The sequence below is a fragment of the Equus asinus genome, chromosome 1, assembly GCF_041296235.1.
Source record: "Equus asinus isolate D_3611 breed Donkey chromosome 1, EquAss-T2T_v2, whole genome shotgun sequence".
Taxonomy (NCBI): domain Eukaryota; kingdom Metazoa; phylum Chordata; class Mammalia; order Perissodactyla; family Equidae; genus Equus; species Equus asinus.
In genome coordinates, this window is record NC_091790.1 from 12,564,859 (window position 1) to 12,577,143 (window position 12,285).

Consider the following 12,285-nt stretch of genomic DNA (forward strand, 5'->3'; position numbering starts at 1 on the left):
TTCCTCTGCGGCCTGTTTATCCTAAGAACTCGGAAACACTACAACATAAAGACATATGCACCGCTGGGTTCAGCCTAGCCTGACTCCCGCTATCCAAGACTAGGTAGCCGCCCTTGTGCCCAGCAAGGGACGAAGGCAGAAGGAAGACGGGCTATAGCCACACAATGGCATACCACTCAACCACAACAAAAGATGCAATCCAGCCATTTGTGATCACCTGTATAGCTGTGAGGGTTTTCGGGGAAGCGAAAGAAGCCCCAGGGAGAATGTCAGATACCATAGGATCTCATTTACAAGGAGAAGAAAAAGCAAGCAGTAACCAACAGGTGACAAGGGACATTTGATTGGACATTCCCAGAGACAAAGCGCGGTGGTGTGGGAGGGTGAAAGAGATGATTAGGGACAAGAGTGCAGTTAGGGCCTGACATTAGGCTTATGCCGCTGAAGATGATGTAACCTACACAGAAGTCTAAATAGATGAGGATGCAAATCCGAAAGATATAGGATGTTCTAATGCAGGGTTATGGCAATAAACTCACCTAAAATCAAAAATCCAAAAAGAGGTCCAGAATGACGGCATAAAGCTTTGGAGGCTGAAGAGATTACAGAAGGAGAACTTCCAAGGATGGAAAATCACCTCAAAATGCTTACTGATGCTACAGAAAGGTAGATCATTCAAAACAGTTGAAGAGGAATACTACCGAGAGAACATGATCAGTCCTAAAACCATGAAACAAGGGAAAATGTTACCGTCCATGATGTTACTAGTAATCACCTTCATGAATAATCCAAACAGGCCGACTTCCGAAGTTCAGGCAAAAGGTTGGTCCAAAAGAACAATTCAGGGCCGGCCCTGTGGTGGATCGGGTAAGTGCCCACGTTCCCCTTGGGCCCCGGGCCTCACTGTTTCACATCACGGGTGCAGATCACATTAGCAGTGTTAGGAAATATAGATTTCATGGTACACTGCAGACAGGGATCATAAAATAAGTAGCAATTCTGACGATACGTTATCAATATGCACCAGAAAAAGAACCGTGAGGCTTTTACAATCCATGAACGCATCTGGTACACTTCCCCAAAGGAAGAAGGAAGGAAAACATGGGACCTGCCAAGGTGGAATTGGCAGAGGGCTAGGAGATGACACGATCATTGCCCATCAGAGGATTGCCCGGGCAACTTCAACTTGGGAGGGAGTCCAGGACTTTCTCTGGGGAACGTCCACCCACTTGGCCATCTACATAAAATGCAAGGGATAAAACCCAGGATAATCTTACAGGAAAGAAACCAGTGTCTAGAGAGAATGTAGCAGGCCTTACAAAGTTCGAGTAGAAAGTCAGAAACTGACAAGAAATCGAGAAAAAGGAAAACTATACTACCTGGAAAGGGTGAGGAGTCACACTGGCCTGTGATGGCTCTGAAACTCTGTGTGCACGCAGGTTGTCAGGACAACTTCGAATTTTGAGGTTGTTTATGACATCACGATGAACATGTCTGCCAAGATGGCCGCACGGTTACAGACTGAGGATTGGCCTAGGCTAGGCTATTAAAGGGAGGGATACCCAGAAACAGCTTTGAAAAACAGAAAGCGGACACAGAAACTGGAAGACATAAAACAGACGCTGATTCGAGGGGTAAGAAAGGAATCCTTGGCAAGAAGCGAGAATAGAGGGACAAGCCCCGAGAGGAGAACGTTGTCATCTATTCAAGTCTATGGGGAGGCCATGCTGATTCAAGCTTGCAACTTGATTGGAAGCAAGAGGCCAGACTTGGCCCTTATCAGACATACGTGGTCCTTCTGCCTTAAGAATAAGCCAAAGTCAAGAATGATGTCTTGAGGACGTTGAAGAGAAGAATCGATTCCTCGTTTCCTAAGCCCCTGGCATTCTTTGCAGATCAGTCTCACTTTCCATAGCTCTGGCGTCACGGGACCCCACTGGCTTCATGCTAATGTGTCCCAAGAGGTTTCTTGGAAGCCTTGAAGGAATGGACCCCTGTCATGCTTGCGGTATGTCTCTTTGTTTGGAGTGCTCTACAAGGGTGCTGAAAAGCACCCTTTTCCACAGGGCTTCATTCCTTCGTGAAGGCTGCCCTCCCAGGCTAGAGTGCTCAGTTTGCCTCCAATGAAATTCTCTCCCCCACCTCTTGCCGTAGACGGATCATTGATTATGTGTTTTGACACCATATGTAAGGAAGTGGGCTGAAAATCAGAACATTACAATTCTGTTTCAAGAAAAATAAACAGGCCATGGCTGAGGATGTAAGGCAAACAAATGGCACAGCCTATAGAAATAAAGTAAGCCCGTATCTAGACAGAATCTAGGGGAACGTTCCAGGATCAGGGGTGAAGTTCGAAACTTCCCAAATCCGGAAAAGAGACAGGAAAATATCTTTCCTGGAGAGAGGAATTCTTCAGATTTGTCTAATTTGTCTTGGAAACATTGTGTCCATGATGAGGGATGCTAGGACTACCTGGAATTTGGAGTTTCTGATCTCAGGATGTCAAACCAAAACAGATGACCACGTGTTCTCAGTGCTTAGTTTGACCTAGGCTAGGACAGCAAAGACTCCTTCAAGTGACCGGTGCAAGTTCAAAGACAACAACCAAGAGACACGAAAGCACTCACACCTCGGCCTAGAGAACATACGGTGATTCAAGAAATGCAAAATGAATCACTTGGAATGAAGGAGAATGGACTGATAAGCATGTCTAAGAGAGATAGCTGAGAAGTACCATGACGATTATACTATGGAAAAGAGAAAAAGGTCCCAGAAAATGGAAGGCGAACGGAAATCACACCTGGATAAGCCACAATGGAAGATGATGTCCGTCTTTAGACAGACTTTGCTGGAACGTTTGAAAGTCAGAGAAATTCACAAGCCAAAAGACGGCAGCGAAGGTCAGGGATGGGCTAAGTGGGAAGGGTGAGTTATGAGGCTGCTCCAAGCGGGCCATGGAACCGTGTGTCCATGAAGCTTGCCGGGACAGCAGAGACACGATTATGACAAATCCTCTGACATCACAGTGGACCCGAAAAACAACCTGGCCTCATCTACACAGTGCCAGAGTTGGGCTCAAGTAGCATATTCAAGTCCCATTGCCCTCAACTCCAGGTTGCCAATGGAACATGAAAGGGGCCGGCCGGTGGTGCAGCGGTGAGGTCCGCACCTTCTGGGTCGGTGGCCCAGGGTGGGCCGGGTGGACCCTCGGGTGAGCCTGCTCACCACTGCTTCAGTCATTCTGGGGAAGGCGTCTGAGATCGTGTAGAGGCAGATGGGAAGGGACGTTAGTCAGGGCCAGACTTCCACAGCAAATACAGGAGCATTGCCAGCAGATGTGAGCTCAGCGATGCACTTCTGCCAATACGAAACCGATTCAGAGTTTCAAAGAATAGAAAAACTGAAGCTGAAAATAAAAAATGAAAAACTGCATGCCAGTGAGAAGAATAAGATCTCTATGAAGAAACTTAGCAATACAGGTGAAAGCCATGTCAATCGAAAAGCAACAAACGTTGGGGGAAAGAAATTCAAGAAGACACAAGGAGAAAGAAGGAGATTCCAAGATCTAGGAATGGAAGCATCAACACACTTGAAACGTCCATACCAGAGAAAGGAATCTCTGGATTCCATGCAATCCCAGTGAAAGTTGCAGCAATGTTTCCCACAGAGACAGAAGAGAGAATCCGAAAGTTTCTAGCCAGCAGACAGAGACTCTGAATAGGCAAACGAATCCTCAGGAAAACGAACAAAGCAGCACGTATCACACTTTCCGAATAAAACCTATAGGACAAGTCACTAGGTACCGAAATAGCACAGTCTGGGAACAAACACAGGCACACAGACCCAAGCAACAGAATCGAGAGACCAGAGCCCAATTCAAATGTACATGGACAGCCCATTTTCTGCCAGGAAGCCAAGAGGAGACAGTGGAGAAAGCAGAGTGTCTAAAATAAATGGTGCTGAGAAGCCTGCACAGCCACATGGAATACAATGAGAGTAGACCATGATGTTACACTTGGCACACACACCACCTAGAAATGGATTAAAGCCCTGAATGGCAGATTTGAAGCCATGAAACTTGCAGGAGAAGACCTAGGCAGAGTACTCTTTGCCATCTGTCTGAGCCACCTATTTGGATGCAGCATGTCTGACTGGGCAAGGGCAACAAAGGAAACAAGAAACAAACGGGACCACATCAAATGCACACGCTTCTGCCCAGTCAAGGAAACCAGTGACTCAATGCCAAGACAGCACAACAACTGGGAGAGGATGTTTGCAAACCACACATCGGACAAGGGGTGAAAAGCCCAAAGATACATTCAACTCACACGTCTCCACGAGAAAAACAAGCCAATGAAAACCTGGGCAAAAGATGGAAACAGAGATTTCTCCCACGAAGATCAAACGAGGGCCAACAGGTGCATGAAAACTTGTTCACCATCATTAAGTCTCAGGCCAATGCAAATCCAAACTGCGAGGACACAGCAGCTCACTGTGGTCAGAATGGCTATAAGGAAGCAGAAAGGAAACAAGTGTCAGAGAGGATGTGGAGAGAAGGGAAGCCTCTTGTACTGCTGGTGGGAGTGTAAACCGGTGCAGTCAGTACTCCAACCGCTGTGGAACTGCCTCTGAAATTGAAGAATCCATGTCCCATAAGATCCAGCTATTCCTGTGTGGCGTGTTTATCCAAAGAACTCGGAAACACTACCGCATAAAGACATGTGCACCACTGAGTTCACCACAGCCTTCCTCCCTCTATCCAAGACTTGGAATCCACCCTGGTGACCCAGAAAAGGAGGAATTCAGAAGGAAGATGGGCTATACCCACACAATGGCATACCTCTTAGCCAGAACAAATGATGTAATCCAGCCATTAGTGACCACCAGAATGGCTGTGAATGTTTTAGGGGAAGTGAAACAAGCCCCAGGGAGAAAGTCAAATACTGTAGGATCTCACTTACAAGGAGAAGAAAAGACAAGCAGTAACCAACTATTGGCACGGGACATTTGATTAAGGGTTACCAGAGGCAAAGCGGGGAGGTGGGGTAGGGTGAAACAGATGATTAGGCACAAGTGTGTGGTAAGGGCCTGTGATTCAGCTTACTCTGGTGAAGATGATGTAAGCTACGTAGAAGTCTAAACCGATGAGGATGCAAATCTGAAAGATATAGGATGTTCTATCGCAGCGTTATGGCAATAAATTCACCTAAAATCAAAAATCCAAAAAGGGGTTCAGAATGAAGGCATAGAGCTTTGGGGGCTGAAAGAGATTAGAGAAGGTGAACTTCCAAGGATGGAAAATCACCTCAAAATGCTTACTGATGTTACAGAAAAGTAGACCATTCCAAAAAGAGGAAGAAGAATACTTCCAAGAGAACATGATCCATCCTAAACCCATGAACCAACGGAAAATGCTACCATCCATGATGTTACTACTAATCACCTTCGCGCATAATCCAAACAGGCCCACGTCTTCCCAAGTTCAGGCAAAGGGTTCGTCCAAAAGTCAAATTCAGGGCTGTCACTGTGGTGGAGCGGGTAAGTGCCGACGTTCCGCTTGGGCGGCCAGGCCCTCACTGTTTCACATCACGGGTGCACATCACATTAGCAGTGGTAGGAAATATAGATTTCATGGTACAGTGCGGACAGAGGTCATAAATAAGTAGCAATTGTGAGGATACCTTATCAATACGCGCCAGAAAAAGAACCATGAGAATATTACAATCTATGAAGGCATCTGGTACACTTCCCCAAAGGCAGAAGGAAGGAAAACTTGTGACCTGCCAAGGTGGAATTGGCAGAGTGCTAGGAGGTGACACGATGATTGTGCATCACAGGATTGCCTGGGCAACTTCAACTTTGGAGGGAGTCCAGGACTTTCTCTGGGGAACGTCCACCCACTTGGCCATCTACCCAAGATATAAGAGAAAAAACCCAGGATAATCTTACAGGAAAGAAACCAGTGTCTAGAGAGAAGGTAGCAGGCCTTTCAAAGTTCGAGGAGAAAGTGAGAAACCGACAAGAAATCCAGAGAAAGGAAAACTATCCTACCAGGAAAGGGTGAGGAGTCGGACTGGCCTGAGATGGCTCTGAAAGTCTGTGTGCATGGAGGTTGTCAGGACAACTTAGAATTTTGAGGTTGTTTATGACAACACGGTGAATATGTCCCCCATGATAGCCGCATGGTTACAGTCTAAGGATTGGCCTACGCTAGGCTATTAAAGGGAGAGATACCCAGAAACAGCTTTGACAAACAGAAAGCAGGCACAGAAACTGGAAGAGATGAAACAGACTGTGAATCAAGGGATAAGAAAGGAATCCTTGACAAGAAGCGAGAATAGAGGGACAAGCCCCGAGAGGAGAACGTTGTCATCTATTCAAGTCTATGGGGAGGCCATGCTGATTCAAGCTTGCAACTTGATTGGAAGCAAGAGGCCGGACTTGGGCCTTATCAGACCTACGTGGTTCTTCTGCCTTAAGAATAAGCCAAAGTCAAGAATGATGTCTTGAGGACATTGAAGAGAAGAATCGATTCCTCGTTTCCTAAGCCCCTGGCATTCTTTGCAGATCAGTCTCACTTTCCATAGCTCTGGCGTCACGTGGACCCACTGGGTACATGCTAATGTGTCCCAAGAGATGTCTTGGACGCCTTGAAGGAATGGACCCCTGTCACGCTTGGGGCATGTCTCTTTGTTTGGAAGGGCTCTACAAGTGTGCTGAAAGCACCCTTTTCCAGGGGGTTCGTTCCTTTGTGAAGGCTGCCACCCAGACTGGAGTGCTCAGTTTGGCTCCAATGAAATTCTCTCCCTGTACCTCTTGCCCTAGAAGGATTATTGAATATGTATTTTGACACCATATGTAAGGAAGTGGGCTTAAAATTAGAACATTACAATTCTGTTTCAAGAAAAATAAACAGGCCAGGGCTGAGGATGTAAGACAAAGAAATGGCACAGCCTATAGAAATGAGGCAAGCCCGTATCTAGACAGAATCTAGGGGAACGTTCCAGGATCAGGGGTGAAGTTCGAAACTTCCCTAATCCAGAGAAGTGACAGAAAAATATCTTTCCTGGAGAGAGGAATTCATCTGATTTGTCTAATTGGTGTCAGACACATTGTGTCCCTGAAGGGAGATGCCAGGACCACCTCGAATTTGGAGTTTCTGATCTCAGGATGTCAAACAAACCCAGATGACCACTTGTTCTCAGTGCTTAGTTTGACCTAGGCTAGGATAGCAAAGATTCCTACAAGTGACCGGTGTAAATTCAAAGACAACATCCAAGAGTCACGAAAGCATTCACGCCTTGGCCTAGAGAACATACGGTGATTCAAGAAATGCAGAATTAATCACTTTGAATGAAGGAGAACGGAGTGATAAGCATGTCTAAGGGAGACAGCTGAGAAAGACCATGACGATTATACTCTGGAAAAATAAAAAAAAAGGTCCCAGAAAATGGAAGGCAAACAGAAATCACACCTGAATAATCCACAATGAACGATGATGTCAGTCTTTAGACAGACTCTGGTTGATCATTTGAAAGTCAGAGAAATTCACAAGCCAAAACACGGCAGTGAATGTCAAACCTGGGCTAACTGGGAAGGGTGAGTTATGAGACTGCTCCAAGCGGGCTCTGAAACCCTGTGTCTATGAAGCTTGCCAGGACAGCAGAGACACAATTATGACGAATCCTCTGACAGCACAGTGGACCCGAAAAACAACCTGGCCTCATCTACACAGTGTCAGAGTTGGGCTCAAGTAGCATATTGAAGTCCCATTGAACTCAACTGCAGGTTGCCAATGGAACAGGAGAGGGGCTGACCGGTGGTGCAGCGGTGAGGTCCGCAGCTTTTGTGTCAGTGGCCCGAAGTGGGCCGGGTGGAATGATGGGGCTGAGCCTCCTCACCACTGCTTCAGTCATTGTGCGGCAGCCGTCTGAGGTAGTGTAGAGGCAGATAGGAAGGGACGTTAGACAGGGCCAGACTTCCACAGCAAACACAGGAGCATTGTCAGCAGATGTGAGGACAGCAATGCAATTCTGCCAAAACAAAACCAATTGAATGTTGCAAAGAATAGAAAAACTGAAGCTAAAAAAAAAAAAAAAACAGCTTGCCAGTGAGAAGAATAAGATCTTTATGAAGAACCTTAGCAAAACAGGTGAAAGCTATGTCAATCGAAAACTAGCAAATGTGTGAGGAAAGAAATTCAAGAAGACACAAGGAGAAAGAAGGATATTCCAGGTTCTAGGAATGGAAGAATTAACACACTTGAAACGTCCATACCAGAGAAAGGAATCTCTGGATTCCATGCAATCCCAATCAAAGTTGCAGCAATATTGGCCACAGAGACAGAAGAGGGAATCTGAAAGTTTCCAGCCAGCAACAAGAGACCCTGAATAGGCAAAGGAATCTTCAGGAAACAGAACAAAGCAGGACGTGTCACACTTTCTGATTTCAACATATAGAATGAAGAGATAGGTACCGAAACGTCACAGTCTGGGCCCAAAAACAGGCACGCAGACCCATGCAAAACAATTGAGAGCCCAGAGCCCAAGGGAAACGTACATGGACAGCCCATTTTGTACCAGGGAGCCAAGAGGAGACAGCGGAGAAAGGAGAGTCTCTACAATAAACGGTGCTGGGAAGCCTGCACAGCCACATGGAACACAACGAGAGTACACCATGATGTTACACCTGGCACACACACCACCTGAAATGGATTAAAGCCTTGAATGGCAGACTTGAAACCGTGAACCTTGTAGGAGAAGACCTAGGCAGAGTGCTCTTTGCCATCTGTCTGAGCCGCCTATTTGGAAGAAGCATGTCTGACTGGGCAAGGGCAACAAAGGAAACAAGAAACAAACGGGACCACATCAAATGCACACACTTCTGCCCAGTCAAGGAAACCATCGACTCAATGCCAAGACAGCACAACAACTGGGAGAGGATGTTTGCAATGCACACATCGGACCAGGGGTGAAAAGCCCAAAGATACAATCAACTCACACGTCTCCACAAGAAACACAACAAGCCAATGAAAACCTGGGCAAAAGATGGAAACAGAGATTTCTCCCCAGAAGATCAAAAGACTGCCAACAGGTGCATGAAAACTTGTTCACCATCATTAAATCTCAGGCCAATGCAAATCCAAACTGCAAGGACATGGCAGCTCACTGTGGTCAGAATGGCTATAAGGAAGCAGACAGGAAACAAGTGTCAGAGAGGAGGTGTAGAGAAGGGAACCCTCCTGCACTGATGGTGAGAGTGTAAACCAGTGCAGCCAGTACTCCAAGCGGTGTGGAACTGCCTCAGAAATTGAAGAATCCATGTCCCATATGATCCAGCTATTCCTCTGTGGCGTGTTTATCCAAAGAACTTGGAAACACTAACGCATAAAGACATTTGCACCACTGAGTTCAGCACAGCCTTACTGCCGCTGTCCAAGACTTGGAAGCCACCCTGGTGCCCAGCAAGGGACTAATGGAGAAGGATGATGGGCTATAGCCACACAATGGCATACCACTCAGCCAGAACAAGGTATGCAATCCAGCCATTTGTGACCACCAGAATGGCTGTGAGGGTTTTAGGGGAAGTGAAACAAGCCCTAGGGAGAAAGTCAAAGGGGTAGGATCTCACTGACAAGGAGAAGGAAAAGCAAGCACTACCCAACAAGTGGCACAGGACATTTGATTGGGGGTTCCCAGAGGCAAAGCGGGGCGGTGGGGGAGGGTGAAAGAGATGATGAGGCACAAGTGTGTGCTGAGGACCTGTGATTCGGTTTAGGTTGTTGAAGATGATGTAAGCTCCACAGAAGTCTAAATCGATGAGGATGCAAAGCGGAAAGATATAGGATGTTCTAATGCAGGGTTATGGCAATAAATTCACCTAAAATCAAAAATCCAAAAAGGGGTCCAGCATGACGGCATAGAGCTTTGGGGCTGAAAGAGATTAGAGAAGGTGAACTTCCAAGGATGGAAAATCACCTCAAAATGCCTACTCATGCTACAGGAATGTAGACCATTCCAAACAGATGAAGAGGAATGCTACCAAGAGAACATGATCCATCCTAAACCCATGAACCAGCGGAAAATGTTACCGTCCATGATGTTACAAGTAATCACCTTCATGAATAATCCAAACAGGCCCACGTCTTCCCAAGTTCAGGCAAAAGGTTGGTCCAAAAGTCCAATTCAGGGCCGGCCCTGTGGTGAAGCAGATAAGTTTCCACCTTCCGCTTCAGCACCCCGGCCTCACTCTTTCACATCACGGGTGCAGATCACATTAGCAGTGTTAGGAAATATAGATTTCATGGTACTATACGGACAAGGATCATAAATAAGTTGCAATTGTGAGGATAAGTTATCAAAACTCACCAGAAAAAGAGCCATTAGAATATTACAATCTATGAACGCATCTGGTACACTTCCCCAAAGGAAGAAGAAAGGAATACATGTGACCTGCCAAGGTGGAATTGGCAGAGTGCTAGGAGATGACACAATCATTGCACATCGGAGGATTGCCTGGGTAACTTCAACTTGGGAGGGAATCCAGGGTTTTCTCAGGGGAAGGTCCACCCACTTGGCCATCTACACAAGGTATAAGAGATACAACCCAGGATAATCTTACAGGAAAGAAACCAGTGTCTAGAGAGAATGTAGCAGGCCTTTCAAAGTTCGAGGAGAAAGAAACCGACAAGACATCTGGAAAAAGGAAAACTATCCTACCTGGAAAGGCTGAGGAGTCAGACTGGTCTGAGATGGCTCTGAAACTCTGTGTGCATAGAGGTTGTCTGGACAACTTAGAATTTTGAAGTTGTTTATGACATCACAGTGAACATGTCCATCAAGATGTCCGCATGGTTACAGTCTGAGGCTTGGCCTTGGCTAGACTATTAAAGGCAGAGACACCCAAAAACAGCTTTGATAAACAGAAAGTGGACACCAAAACTGGAGGAGATAGAACAGACTCTGATTCAAGGGGTAAGAAAGGAATCCTTGGCAAGAAGCGAGAATAGGGGACAAGAACTGACAGGAGATCATTTTCATGTATTCAAGTCTATGGGGAGGCCATGTGGATTCAAGCTTGAAACTTGATTGGAAACAAGAGGCCAGACTTGGGGCTCATCTGATCTACTTTGTCCTTTTGCCTTAAGCACAATCCAAAGTCAAGAATGATGTCTTGAGGACATTGAAGTGAATAACCGATGCCTGCTTTCCTAGGCCCAGGGCTTTCTTTGATGATCAGTCTGACTTTCCCTACCTCTGGTGGCACGGGGGCCGACTGGGTACACGCTAATGTGTTCCAAGAGATTTCTTGGAAACCTTGAAGGAATGGACCCCTGTCATGCTTGGGGTATGTCTCTTTGTTTGGAAGGACTCTACAAGGGTGCTGAAAAGCACCCTTTAGCAGAGAACTTAGTTCCTTTGTGAAGGCTGCCCTCCCAGACTGGAGTGCTCAATTTGGCTCCAATGAAATTCTCTCCCCCTACCTCTTGCCACATAAGGATTATTGACTATGTGTTTTGACACCATATGTAAGGAAGTGGGCTGAAAATTAGAACATTACAATTGTGTTTCAAGAAAAACAAACAGGCAAGGTCTGAGGATTTAAGTCAAACAGATGGCACAGCCTATAGAAATAAGGTGAGCCCATATCTAGACGGAATCTAAGTGAACGTTCAAGGATTGGGGGTCAAGTTCGAAACTTCTCAAATCCAGAAAATAGACAGAAAAATATCTTTCCTGGAGAGAAGAATTCATCAGATTTCTCTAATTTGTCTCGGAAACATTGTGTTCCTGAAAGGGGTTGCCAGGACCACCTCGAAGTTGGAGTTTCTGATCTCAGGATGTCAAACAAACCCAGATGACCACGTGTTCTCAGTGCTTATTTTGACCTCGGCTAGGATAGCAAAGATTCCTACAAGTGACCAGTGCAAATTCAAAGAAAACAAGCAAGAGTCACGAAAGCACTCACACCTCAGCCTAGAACACATGAGGTCATTAAAGAAATACAAAATGAATCACTTGGAATGAAGGAGAACGAACTGATTAGCATGTCTAAGGGAGACAGCTGAGAAAGACCATGACGAGTATACTATGGAAAAGAAAAAAAGGTCCCAGAAAATGGAAGGCCAACAGAAATCACATCTGAATAATCCACAATGAAAGATCATGTCCGTCTTTAGACAGACTCTGCTTGAACGTTTCAAAGTCAGAAAAATTCACAAGCCACAAAACAGCAGCGAAGGTCAAACCTGGGCTAACTGGGAAGGGTGAGTTATGAGACTGCTCC